Source organism: Capricornis sumatraensis, chromosome 4, assembly GCF_032405125.1.
Source record: "Capricornis sumatraensis isolate serow.1 chromosome 4, serow.2, whole genome shotgun sequence".
In the NCBI taxonomy this organism is placed as follows: domain Eukaryota; kingdom Metazoa; phylum Chordata; class Mammalia; order Artiodactyla; family Bovidae; genus Capricornis; species Capricornis sumatraensis.
The window spans coordinates 120,442,334-120,456,008 of NC_091072.1; the positions used below are offsets into that span (position 1 = coordinate 120,442,334).

The window sequence follows — 13,675 nt, forward strand, 5'->3', positions numbered from 1 at the left end:
GAGTGGGTCGCCATTGCCTTCTCCTAGGGACACGGTAAAAATCAAAAGCAATGGGGGTAAGTGATGTTTTCTGCTAAACAATTGACTTCCCAATCTTACCTTCCTATCTCTCTAAATCAAAGATGCATTTATGCTTTCTGTATTTTTTTAAATATAAATTATTTATTTTAATTGGAGGTCAATTACTTTACAATATTGTATTGGTTTTGCTATACATCAACATGAATCTGCCACAAGTATTGACATGACATACTTTTTGTGGATTTGGAAATCTATCAAGTTGAAAAACTACAAGGGTCATGTTTGCTATTAGGATTGAAAGAATATTCAATATATCTTTTGTAAAATTTTTAAAAAAAGGATTGCATCTATAAACAAACCATCTTCTTTCTGAGATAAATTCCAGTGAGATAAGTAAGAATAATTGTTACTTCAGGGATGAGGAACTTTGGGGTAAGGAAGATGGATGGAAGTGTTATACTTTTCAAGCTATTTAAATTCTAAAACCTAGATGTGCTTCGTGTTTACTTATTATGTTGACAGGTTTTCCTGAGCGCTGCATTCGTTCACTTTTATGATCCAGTATGCATTAATTTAAATTTATTTATACATAGTTAATTCTAAAATAATTATTACATATCCTTCTTCTTTATACTTATAGGAAAAAATGCTTTGTCTATTTCATATGGTTACTTGATTATCATTACTATCAAAACTTCAAACTGTGGCCAATTATGATATTTAATAAAGCCTTAACATACTCAGAAATTTCAGGGTAAAAATATTCAATTAATCTATAAGACATTTTAAAAAAATTTTGATACTATCTGTGACTATATATAAACAGTGTTCAGAATTATTCAAATCTTTTAGTGGATAAGGACACTCAATTAAGGACACCCAAATAAGGACACTCAATTAATGAAGATAACTTGGGCTTCTCAGGTGATAATCTGCCTACCAATGCAGGAGACACAGAAATAGTGGGTTCATACCCTGGGTCAGGAAAATGTCTTGGAGTATGAAATGATAACCCACTTCAGTGTTCATTCCTGGAAAATTCCATGGACAGAGTAGCCTGGCAGGCTGCAGTCCATGGGTTGCAGAGAGTTAGACACAACTGAATGACTGAGCATGTACAATAAGAATAACTTGCCTTTCTTTGCTCAATTTTTTTGGAAACTTCAGAAAAATAAAACACTATCTCCAAAAGATTATCTGTTGAATGTAAATATACAACTTATCCAATTATCACTAGCTATCCAATTATCACTAGCTACGGGAGAATAAAAGAATACATACGGAGAACACATGTTTGAAGAATTGGTTTTGGATGCAGAATTGCTGTCTAGAAATAAAATACAGTAGAGAGTGACAACACGTCATTTTAGCACTAAATTTCTCAGTCAGTGGGTCACCGAGTCATGTCTGACTCTTTGTGACCCCATGGACTGTAGCCCATGAGGCTCCTGTCCATGGAATTTTCCAGGCAAGAATGCGGGAGTGGGTTGCCATTTCATACTCCAGGAATTTCTCAGTAATTATAGGAAATTAAATCAGAAAAAAATCCTTGTTTCTCTTAATCTTAAAAAAACAAAAAGATGGCATTGTATATATGTCTCATATTTTTTAAGAGAAAAAGTATAATACAGATTCATAGCTTTTATATAAGCTTGATATCATTGACCTCTTTGAATTTCCTTGTTTATGAGACATTGGGGAAGGAAGAAAATAAAATATCAGTTTTGAGTGCTTACAGTTTAGTCACCATACCAGCATCCTTCCTGCTAATCCTCCACCAGCCTGCATGAAGTTAATATTATTAATTATTCCTATTGCTTGTGAGTTAACTGAAACCCAGAGAGATTTTTAAAATTTCCTAAAGAAATGCAGCTGCTGAAAATTTTAATTCACATTTATCCAGATTGATGGAACACATTTTTAGAGTTAAAGCCAAGGAGATATGGTTTTTTCACAATCAAAGATGTTACAAACAAGGACCTGCTGTATAGCACGTGGAACTCTGTTTAGCGTTATGTGACAGCTTGGATAGGAGAGGAGTTTGGGGGAGAATGGATATATGTATATGTATGGCTGAGTCCCTTCACTGTTCACCTGAAACTATCATGATATTGTTAATCAGCTCTACCCCAATACAAAATAAAAATTTAACAGAAAAAAAGATGATTACAAAGTCCACTGAGGACAGGTAGCTTGGAGGTTGGAGAATGAGGGCATCTTCCTGCTCACTCTGCTCAGTTAGAAATGAGAAATTATATGTGGTTATCATGAATAGCTAGTCATGATTTTAATGTTTGACCTTGGGATGAATTTCTTCCAGAAAACTTGATTATTTCTATTTCTCAAAACTCCTCATATATGTTAATTACTTCTCATATTAATTACTTTTATATAGAGAGGAAGGGGAAATTGCTGTTTATTATACAGACAAAGAGCTTGAGGGCACATTATTATAAATTGGATTATTCTGCTCAAATGCTAACTTTTCATTGAAGTCTGGCAATATCAGGAACTATATCCCACCAACCCACACAGTAATTTAACTTTAATGCTTGGTTCCCTCACCTTGTTAAGATATCCCAGCTCTAGTCTGGTATCATACTGTTCATGGGGTTCTCAAGGCAAGAATACTGAAGTGGCTTGCCATTCCCTTCTCCAGTGGACCACATTCTGTCAGACCTCTTCACCATGACCAGCCCGTCTTGGGTTGCCCCGCGGGCATGGCTTGGTTTTAGTGAGTTAGACAAGGCTGTGGTCCTAGTGTGATTAGATTGACTAGTTTTCTGTGAGTATGGTTTCAGTGTGTCTGCCCTCTGATGCCCTCTTGCAACACCTACCATCTTACTTGGGTTTCTCTTACCTTGGGCATGGGGTATCTCTTCATGGCTGCTCCAGCAAAGCACAGCCACTGCTCCTTACCTTGGATGAGGGGTATCTCCTAACCACCACTGTTCCTGAACTTCAACGTGGGATAGCTTCTCTAGGCCCTCCTGTGCCTGCACAGCCACCACTCCTTGGGTTGATCCTCCTGGCCGCTGGCCCTGGCCTCGGGCTCGGGGTGGCTCCTCAGGGTCACTGCCCATGGCCTCAGGTGCGAGGTGGATTCTCCTGGCCACCACTGGCCTCGTATGTGGGGTAGCTCCTCCCAGCCACCACCATGACCTCAAACGCAGGGTGTCTCCTCCTGCCGCCACCCCTGACCTCGGACTTGGGGTAGCTCCTCTCGGCCACTGCCCCTGACCACGGATGCAGGGTAGCTCCTCTCAGCCATTCCTGCACCGTCGCAGCCTGGCATTCTAGGCTGCTGCCCCTGACCTCGGAATGGGGGTAGTTCCTCTCGGCCTCGCTCAGTGGGCCGGCTCGAAGCCCAGTGGAGAAATAACTCAAGAAAGAATGAAGGGATGGAGCCAAAGCAAAAACAATAACCAGCTGTGCATGTGACTGGTGATAGAAGCAAGGTCCAATGTGTAAAGAGCAATATTGCATAAGAACCTGGAATGTCAGGTCCATGAATCAAGCCAAATTGGAAGTGATCAAACAAGAGATGGCAAGGGTGAATGTCGACATTCTAGGAATCAGTGAACTGAAGTGGACTGGAATGGGTGAATTTAACTCAGATGACCATTATATCTACTACTGCAGGCAGGAATCCCTCAGAAGAAATGGAGTAGCCATCATGGTCAACAAAAGAGTCCAAAATGCAGTACTTGGATGCAATCTCAAAAATGACAGAATGATCTCTGTTTGTCTCCAAGGCAAACTATTCAATATCACAGTTATCCAAGTCTATGCCCCAACCAGTAACACTGAAGAAACTGAAGTTGAACGGTTTTATGAAGACCTACAAGACCTTTTAGAACTAACACCCAAAAAAGATGTCCTTTTCATTATAGGGGACTGGAATGCAAAAGTAGGAAGTCAAGAAACACCTGGAGTAACAGGCAAATTTGGCCTTGGAATGTGGAATGAAGCAGGCAAAGACTAATAGAGTTTTGCTAAGAAAATGCACTGGTCATAGCAAACACCCTCTTCCAACAACACAAGAGAAGACTCTACACATGGACATCACCAGATGGTCAACACTGAAATCAGATTGATTATATTCTTTGCAGCCAAAGATGAGGAAGCTCTATACAGTCAACAAAAACAAGACCAGGAGCTGACTGTGGCTCAGATCATGAACTTCTTATTACCAAATTCAGACTCAAATTGAAGAAAGCAGGGAAAACCACTAGACCATTCAGGTATGACCTAAATCAAATCCCTTATGATTATACAGTGGAAGTGAGAAATATATTTAATGGCCTAGATCTGATAGATAGAGTGCCTGATGAACTATGGAATGAGGTTCATAACATTGTACAGGAGACAGGGATCAAGACCATCTCCATGGAAAACAAATGCAAAAAAGCAAAATGACTGTCTGGGGAGGCCTTACAAATAGCTGTGAAAAGGAGAGAAGTGAAAAGCAAAGGAGAAAAGGAAAGATATAAGCATCTGAATGCAGAGTTCCAAAGAATAGCAAAAAGAGATAAGAAAGCCTTCTTCAGTGATCAATGCAAAGAAATAGAGGAAAACAACAGAATGGAAGAGACTAGAGATCTCTTCAAGAAAATTAGAGATACCAAGGAAATATTTCATGCAAAGATGGGCTCGATAAAGGACAGAAATGGTATGGACCTAACAGAAGCAGAAGATATTAAGAAGAGGTGGCAAGAATACACAGAAGAACTGTACAGAAAAGATCTTCACGACCCAGATAATCATGATATGTGATCACTAATCTAGAGCCAGACATCTTGAAATGTGAACTCAAGTGGGCCTTAGAAAACATCACTATGAAAAAAGCTCGTGGAGGTGATGGAATTCCAGTTGAGCTGTTTCAAATCCTGAAAGATGATGCAGTGAACGTGCTGCACTCAATAGGCCAGCATATTTGGAAAACTCAGCAGTGGCCACAGGACTGAAAAAGGTCAGTTTTCATTCCAATTCTAAAGAAAGGCAATGCCATAGAATGCTCTAACTACCCCACAATTGCACTCATCTCACATGTTAGTAAAGTAATGCTCAAAATTCTCCAAGCCAGGCTTCAGCAATACATGAACCATGAAATCCCTGATGTTCAAGCTGGTTTTAGAAAAGGCAGAGGAATAAGAGATCAAATTGCCAACATCCGCTGGATCATGGAAAAAGCAAGAGAGTTCCAGAAAAACATCTATTTCTGCTTTATTGACTATGCCAAAGCCTTTGACTGTGTGGATCAAAATAAACTGTGGAAAATTCTGAAAGAGATGGGAATACCAGACCACCTAACCTGCCTCTTGGGAAATCTGTATTCAGGCCAGGAAGCAACAGTTAGAACTGGACATGCAACAACAGACTGGTTCCAAATAGGAAAAGGAGTACGTCAAGGCTGTATATTGTCACCCTGCTTATTTAACTTATATGCAGAGTACATCATGAGAAACGCTGGCCTGGAAGAAACACAAGCTGGAATCAAGATTGCCGGGAGAAATATCAATCACCTCAGATATGCAGATGACACCCCCCTTATGGCAGAAAGTGAAGAGGAACTAAAAAGCCTCTTGATGAAAGTGAAAGAGGAGAGTGAAAAAGTTGGCTTAAAGCTCAACATTCAGAAAACGAAGATCATGGCATCTGGTCCATCACTTCATGGGAAAATAGATGTGGAAACAGTAGAAACAGTGTCAGACTTTATTTTTGGGGGCTCCAAAATCACTGCAGATGGTGACTGCAGCCATGAATTTAAAAGACACTTACTCCTTGGAAGAAAAGTTATGACCAACCTACACAGCATATTCAAAAGGATAGACATTACTTTGCCGATTAAGGTCCATCTAGTCAAGGCTATGGTTTTTCCTGTGGTCATGTATGGATGTGAGAGTTGGACTGTGAAGAAGGCAGAGCGCTAAAGAATTGATGCTTTTGAACTGTGGTGTTGGAGAAGACTCTTGAGAGTCCTTTGGACTGCAAGGAGATCCAACCAGTCTATTCTGAAGGAGATCAACCCCGGGATTTCTTTGGAAGGAATGATGCTAAAGCTGAAGCTCCAGTACTTTGGCCACCTCATGCAAAGAGTTGACTCATTGGAAAAGACTCTGATGCTGGGAGGGATTGGGGGCAGGAGGAGAAGGGGACGACAGAGGATGAGATGGCTGGGTGGCATCACAGACTCGATGGACATGAGTCTGAGTGAACTCCGGGAGCTGGTGATGGACAGGAAGGCCTGGCGTGCTGCGATTCATGGGGTCGCAAAGAATTGGACACGACTGAGTGACTGACCTGAACTGAACTGAAGTCTTGTATCAGGACTCCCTTTTATTTGGCTTAGACAATAGATGACAAGCATCATAGTCTCTCAACTTTTAGTTGTCTCTATTTTGTTAAATATAAATTTATTTTAATTTAAATTTTTATTTTTACTTTATTTTACTTTACAATACTGCATTTTTAATTGGATGTTAATTACTTTACAATATTGTATTGGTTTTGCCATACATCAACATGAATCCACCACAGGTATACCTGTGTTCCCCATCCTGAATACCTATCCCTCCTTAAGTGATATTCTAATTAGTTAACAGCATGCTAGAAACTATCACATTTCTCACGTTCTCATCTTCCTTTTTAAATATTTGGACATTCGACCCCATCAGCCTCCTGGTAGCCCAACAGCCAACAGACGTCTGTGTATTTCTTATTATTAACATTATTCTAGCATCCATCTTGATTGCTTCTTCATTCATCCAGTAGTCTTATTTAGTAGATATATTCAGTAGATATAACTTTTAAGTATGGTCAGGGTATTCTGCATACTCTGTCTGATCTGCAACTCTAGGGAACTGAGAAAAACATCCACAACATAATGCGGAAAGAGAAGAAACATAAGAAATTACAATATTCAAAATTACAAGTACATACTGTGTGATGGAAAATGTGGACTTAAGAGAATACAAAAATCATGCCAGTTGAGGTATGGATCTGAGGCCAAAGGAAATTAGAAATTCACATAAATGGCAATTCGAAGAGGATATGAATTACAGATGGAAACATTTTATATGGAAAGACACAGAATAGGAAATCTTGCTATGAAAACATCAGGTAAGTTACCTTGATCAGAAAATAGAGGTCTATTGGGGAATAGAAGATAAAGTCAGCTGTAATTAAAGTCTGAGAAGGCCTTGAAATCATGGACAAAATGTTCAAGGTCTGTCCTGTCAAAAATATTTGTGTCCAAAAAGTCTCTTGGTTAAACAGCTGTGTTTTAGTAAAATGAATTTGACATTTTGTAGGGCAGGCTGTTTAAAAAGACATCTATTTTGAAAGTAATATAGTAGTTCAGGCATGATAAAAATCAGGAAGTTGCAAACAACAACAAAATGAAAACTGAGAAATGTTATAAAGGAAAAATCTAAGATTTCATAAAAAGTATTAAGTGACACTTCTGTCATTCCAAGTCTAGTACAATCCTAGACTAAAAGCTTGACATTCAAACTTTTGATGTTTGATGTATGTGTCTGATGATGCCAACCTGCCATTATAATATTTTAGGTCCATATTGCCCCACACATATAGCCCTGCCTTCTTAGGCAGAAGATCTGCTGATTTCACTTCTGCATTGCTCTTGAAACCTAGACAAAGCACTGTAGGAATTCAGGATATATTTGTTGAATTTAAAAAATCAGTAAATGAATTTGATGACTTCATCTTATCTATCCAAATGGGCCTTTTATGGTTACCAGTTAGAAAGGTGCTTGGTCTTTTTATCATCCTCCTGTAGATCTCAACTTTATTCTGTGCTCATTTCCCTTGTCTAGAATGACAAACTCTCTTATTCACTATAAGATCTTTAAGGAAATAAATCTTTTTCTATCCAGTTGTCAGTTATTGTCCTTTAAAGTCATATCTACAGTCTAGCAATTGTTTATTGTCTTAATGTTGAGCTCTAGCTGATTGCCGTATCTAATCGGATAGCTTCTCAGAGAACCAGTGTGTATATAACCTACTTTAATGTGCTCTTTTTTCCATCATTGAAAGACACTGAGAGTGTTAGTTGCTCAGTCATGTCTGACTCTTTGTGACCCCATGGACTATAGCCTGCAGGCTCCTCTGTCCATGGAGTTCTTCAGGAAAGTATACTGGAGAGGGTACCCATTCCCTTCTCCAGAGGATTTTCCCAACCCAGTGATTGAACCCAGGACACCTGCATTGCAGGTGGATCTTTACCATCTGAGCCACCAGGGGAGCCCCAATTTCCATCACTGGATAAGTGCATAAAAAGCATCAAGTGAATGATTTTCATTGATTATCTCTCCACTTTCCTCCTTTAAAGACATCATCAGCTGGTGAGATAATAATGATGGTTAATCCTAGGTCAACTCCCTAGGATGAGTATAAGGAACAATTTTCTATGCATTCATTACTGTTGTGAAATGAGGTGAATTGTAAGTGGTAAAATAATTTGTTGAGGACGAGAAATTATGTTGGTTAATCACTGTTAGGATTCTAAGTACCTACTGAAAATAATTAAAGAAATCATTGACTTATATGTGCTGATGGGTTCACCTTAGCCATGGTTTCTTAGAAAAGTAATTCTTAAAGTCATCACAAATAAAGTTAGAAAGAGCACTCAGAAATAAATTATGTACAAATATTTTAAAAATGTATAAAACTGGATTGCATAGTTTTCTTTAAGAGATTTTTAAACAATTAATTCTTTCTCAAAAGATAGCAAAAGTTGCAATTTTCATTCCAAGATACTGAACAGAGTGGGAAACAAGATGTTACAGAAATGGAGAATTTAGAAGATATTTAACTAGCTAGGATATTGTGATCAGAACAATAGGAGAACCTGAGATCTGTTGTTGTTCACTCACTCAGTGTGCTCAACTCTTTGTGACCCCATGGACTGCAGCACATCAGACTTCGCTGTCCTTCACTATCTCACGGAGTCTACTCAAACTCATGTCCATTGAATTGATGATGCCATCCAACTATTTCGTTGTCTGTTACCCACTTCTCCTCCTGCCCTCAACATTTCCCAGCATCAGAGTCTTTTCCAATAAGTCAGCTCTTTGGCATCAGGTGTCAGAGTATTGGAGGAAGCTTCAGTTTCAGCATCAGTCCTTCCAATGAAAATTCAAGGTGGATTTACTTTAGAATTGAGTGGTTTGATATTCTTGATGTTCAAATGACTCTAAAGAGTCTTCTTCAGCATCATAGTTCTAAAGCATCAATTCTTTGGTGCTCATCCTCCTTTTTGGTCTAACTCTCATGCCCATACATGACTCCTGGAAAAACCATAGCTTTGACTATACAACTCTTTGTCAGCAAAGTGATGTCTCTACTTTTAAACATGCAATCTAGGTTTGTCAAAGCTTTTCTTCAAAGGAACAAGTATCTTTGAACTTCATGGGTGCAGTCACCATATGCAGTGATTTTGGAGCCAAATAAAATAAAGTCTGTCATTGTTTCTGCTTTCCCCCCATCTATTTGCCATGCTCAGTGGTAAAGAATCCACCTACAGTGAAGGAGACCTGGGTTCAATCCCTGGGTTAGGAAGATCCCCTGGAGGGAAATGGCAACCCACTCCGTATTCTTGCCCGGAGAATCCCATGGACCCAAGAGCAGGGCGGGCTGCAACTGCTGCTGCTAAGTCGCTTCAGTCATGTCCGACTCTGTGCGATCCCATAGACGGCAGCCCACCAGGCTCCCTGCCGTTCCTGGGATTCTCCAGGCAAGAACACTGGAGTGGGTCGCCATTTCCTTCTCCAGTGCCAGAAGTGAAAAGTGAAAGTGAAGTCACTCAGTTGTGTCTGACTCTTAGCGACCCCATGGACTGCAGCCTACCAGGCTCTTCCGTCCATGGGATTTTCCAGGCAAGAGTACTGGAGTGGGGTGCCACCGCCTTCTCCGGCAGGCTGCAAGGAGGGTCGCAAAGAGTCAGACACAACTGAAGCAACTTATCATGCACACACAATGGGACTGGATACCATGATCTTTGTTTTTTGAGTGTTGAGTTTTAAGGCAGTTTTTTCACTCTCCTCTTTCACCTTCAAGAGATTCTTTAGTTCCTCTTTGTTTTCTGCCTTTAGGGTGGTGTTGTATGCATATCTGAGGTTATTGATATTTCTCCTTGCAGTCTTGATTCCAGCTTGTGATTCTTCCAGCCCAGTATTTTGCATGATTGTACTCTGCATATAAGGTAAATAAGCCATATCTAGCTCCTTGAAATAACAATTCATAAAATATAATGTACAGATGCTTGAGATGGTTAAATAATCTCCTTTAGGAAACATATGCTTTTGGTATATAATCTAACTTTTGAAATGGAGTGGCTCTTTGAACCAAGGTCAGAAACAAAACCTTATGAGATATAAAAACTAGGAGATTTTGTTTAATGACACTGATAAATATTATCTCCTCTTTATAAGCACCAATTATAAATCTGTTAGGGCTTCCCTGGTAGCTCAGCTCATAAGGAATCTGATTGTAATGCGGGAGACTCCGGTTCAATTCCTGGGTCAGGAAGATCTTCTAGAGAAGGGAAAGGCTACCCACTCCAGGATTCTTGGGCTTCCCTGGTGGCTCAGAGTGTAAGGAATCTGCCTGCAATGTAGGAGACCTGGGTTCAGTCCCTGGGTTGGGAAGATCCCTTGGAGGAGGGCATGGCAACCCACTCCAGTATTCTTGCCTGAAGAGTTGCTATAGACAGAGGAGCCTGGGGGGCTACAGTCAGTAGGGTTGCAAAGAGTCAGATATGACTGAGTGACTAAGCACAGGACAGCACATAAATTGGTTAGGCCCTCTTCTTCATAATACAAATAATTCTTGGGAAGTTGACTTTTATTAGTCATAAGATCTTTTAGTAATCATTTCATACAAGCTCCAACAGATATTTCCTGAATCCCAGCTTGTGATTATTATGAAATTCATGAGAAGATTAATAAAACTTATTTTCTGTTATTATAAAGAATACTAGTGGAAGGGTTGGGGAATGGTAGATAAATCTGAAGATAGGATATTTCAATACACTCTTTGCAGTATGCTCAAGGAGATGTGAAGGTACAGGAGGGCCCCAGAGTGGTAGGTAAATTCATTTGAAGGACTTTAACAGTTTTTTTCAAATCCTAGCTGAGCTCACTAGGAGAGAGGCTCATGATAGACATCAACATACTTAAAATTAAGGGACAGCCTAAATGACATGTTGAGCATAGAAAGTTAAAGCTAAAATACATAATTATAAGGTCAAAAGACCTTATAGGGGATGTAGCAATACCAAACAAAATATTCTTGGTTTTATTATTCTGACAAGATGTTATTGTAAGATTTTTTTTTTTAATTTAGGGTTTTATATTGCTCCACTCTCTTAATATAAAATATTATGTTCTCAGAACTTTATTTGTAGATAAAAAACTACCAACCTAATTTCTTCATATGCATTCCTTTAAATATATGATACATCAAAAGCAATTGCTTATCATCTCTTATTTTGATTTATAAACATTTTTTAACATGATAAAAGGTCAAGGGACAAGTATTTTCTGAATACCATAATTCATTTTATTAATTTCTATTAAGAGGAGAGTAAAAAAGTTGGCTTAAAGCTCAACATTCAGAAAATGAAGATCATGGCATCTGGTCCCATCACTTCATGGGAAATAGATGGGGAATCAGTGGAAACAGTGTCAGACTTTATCTTTCGGGGCTCCAAAATCACTGCAGATGGTGACTGCAGCTATGAAATTAAAAGACACTTACTCCTTGGAAGAAAAGTTATGACCGACCTAGATAGCATATTCAAAAGCAGAGACATTACTTTGCCAACAAAGGTCCGTCTAGTCAAGGCTATGGTTTTTCCAGTGGTCATGTATGGATTGAGAGTTGGACTGTGAAGAAAGCTGAGCACCGAAGAATTGATGCTTTTGAACTGTGGAGAAGACTCCTGAGATTCCCTTGGACTGCAAGGAGATCCAACCAGTCCATTCTAAAGGAGATCAGCCCTGGGTGTTCTTTGGAGGGAATGATGCTAAAGCTGAAACTCCAGTACTTTGGCTACCCATGCGAAGAGTTGACTCATTGGAAAAGACTCTGATGCTGGGAGGGATTGGGGGCAGGAGGAAAAGGGGACGACAGAGGATGAGATGGCTGGATGACATCACCGACTCAATGGATGTGAGTTTGAGTGAACTCTGGGACATGGTGATGGACAGGGAGGCCTGGCATGCTGCGATTCATGGGGTCACAAAGAGTCAGACACAACTGAGCGACTGAACTGAACTGAACTGAAAGAACAAATTTCCTTGAACAGAATAAAGATAAGTTACTCAAATTAATTTTAACCATTATATCGCATAATTGAGAAGAAAAACAGTTTTTCCTCTCCAAACAGCTTTTATTATTATTGGATTGTTAACATATAGCTAAAGTTTTCAGGGGAAAATTTTAACTTATTTATTCAACAATATTTATAGAGCAGGGCTTCCCTAATGGCTCAGGGGTAAAGAATTCACCTTCCAATGCTGGAGACTTGGGTTTGATCCCTGGGTCAGGAACATACTCTGGAGTAGGAAATGGCAACCCACTCCAGTCTTCCTGCATTCTTGCCTGGAAATTCCCATGGACAGAGGAGCCTGTTTGGCTACAGTACATGGGATTGCAAAAGAATCAGACATGACTTAGCAACTAAACAACACCAACAATGGTATGTGCATCTGTGTGTGTGTGTGTGTGCATGTGCATTCAGTTCAGTTCAGTTGCTCAGTTGTGTCCAACTCTGTGACCCCATGGACTGCAGCACTCCAGACTTCCCTGTTTATCATCAACTCCCAGACCTCACTCAAACACATGTCCATTGAGTCGGTGATGCCATCCAACCGTCTCATCCTCAGTCATCCCCTTCTCCTCCTGCCTTCAATTTTTCCCAGCATCAGGGTCTTTTCCAATGAGTTAATTATTCACATAAGATGGCCAATTTTGGATTTTCAGTTTCAGCATCAATCCTTCCAATAAATATTCAGGACTGATTTCCTTTAGGCTTAACTGTTTGGAGCTCCTTGCAGTCCAAGGGACTCTCAAGAGTCTTCTCCAACACTACAGTTGAAAAGCATCAGTTCTTCAGCACTCAGCTTTTTTTATAGTCAACTCTCACATCCATACATGACTACTGGAAAAACCATAGCCTTGACTAGATAGACCTTTGTCAGCAAAGTAATGTCTCTGTTTTTTAATATACTGTCTAGGCTGGTCATAGCTTTTCTTCCTAAGAGCAACTGTCTTTTAATCTCATGACTGCAGTCAGTCACCATTTGCAGTGATTTTGGAGCCAAAGAAAATAAAGTCTGACACTGTTTCCATTGTTTTCCCATCTTTGCCATGAAGTGATGGGACCAGGTGTCATGATCTTAATTTTCTGAACGTTGAGTTTTAAGTCAGCTTTTTCACTCTCCTCTTTCACTTTCATTCAGAGGCTCTTTAGTTCTTCGCTTTCTGCCATAAGGGTGGTGTCATCTGTGTATCTGAGGTTATTGATATTTCTCCCAGAAATCTTGATTCCAGCTTGTGCTTCATCCAGTCTGGCATTTTGCATGATGCACTCTGCATATAAGTTAAATAAGGAAGGTGACAATATGCA

General features: G+C 39.6%; 1 protein-coding gene across 1 annotated transcript in view; it reads left to right on the top strand.

Moving 5' to 3' along the window:
* Positions 1 to 13,675, top strand: part of SYT10 (synaptotagmin 10) — a 106,916-nt gene that overhangs the window by 35,951 nt on the left and 57,290 nt on the right. The gene's annotated exons all lie outside the window — the stretch shown is intronic.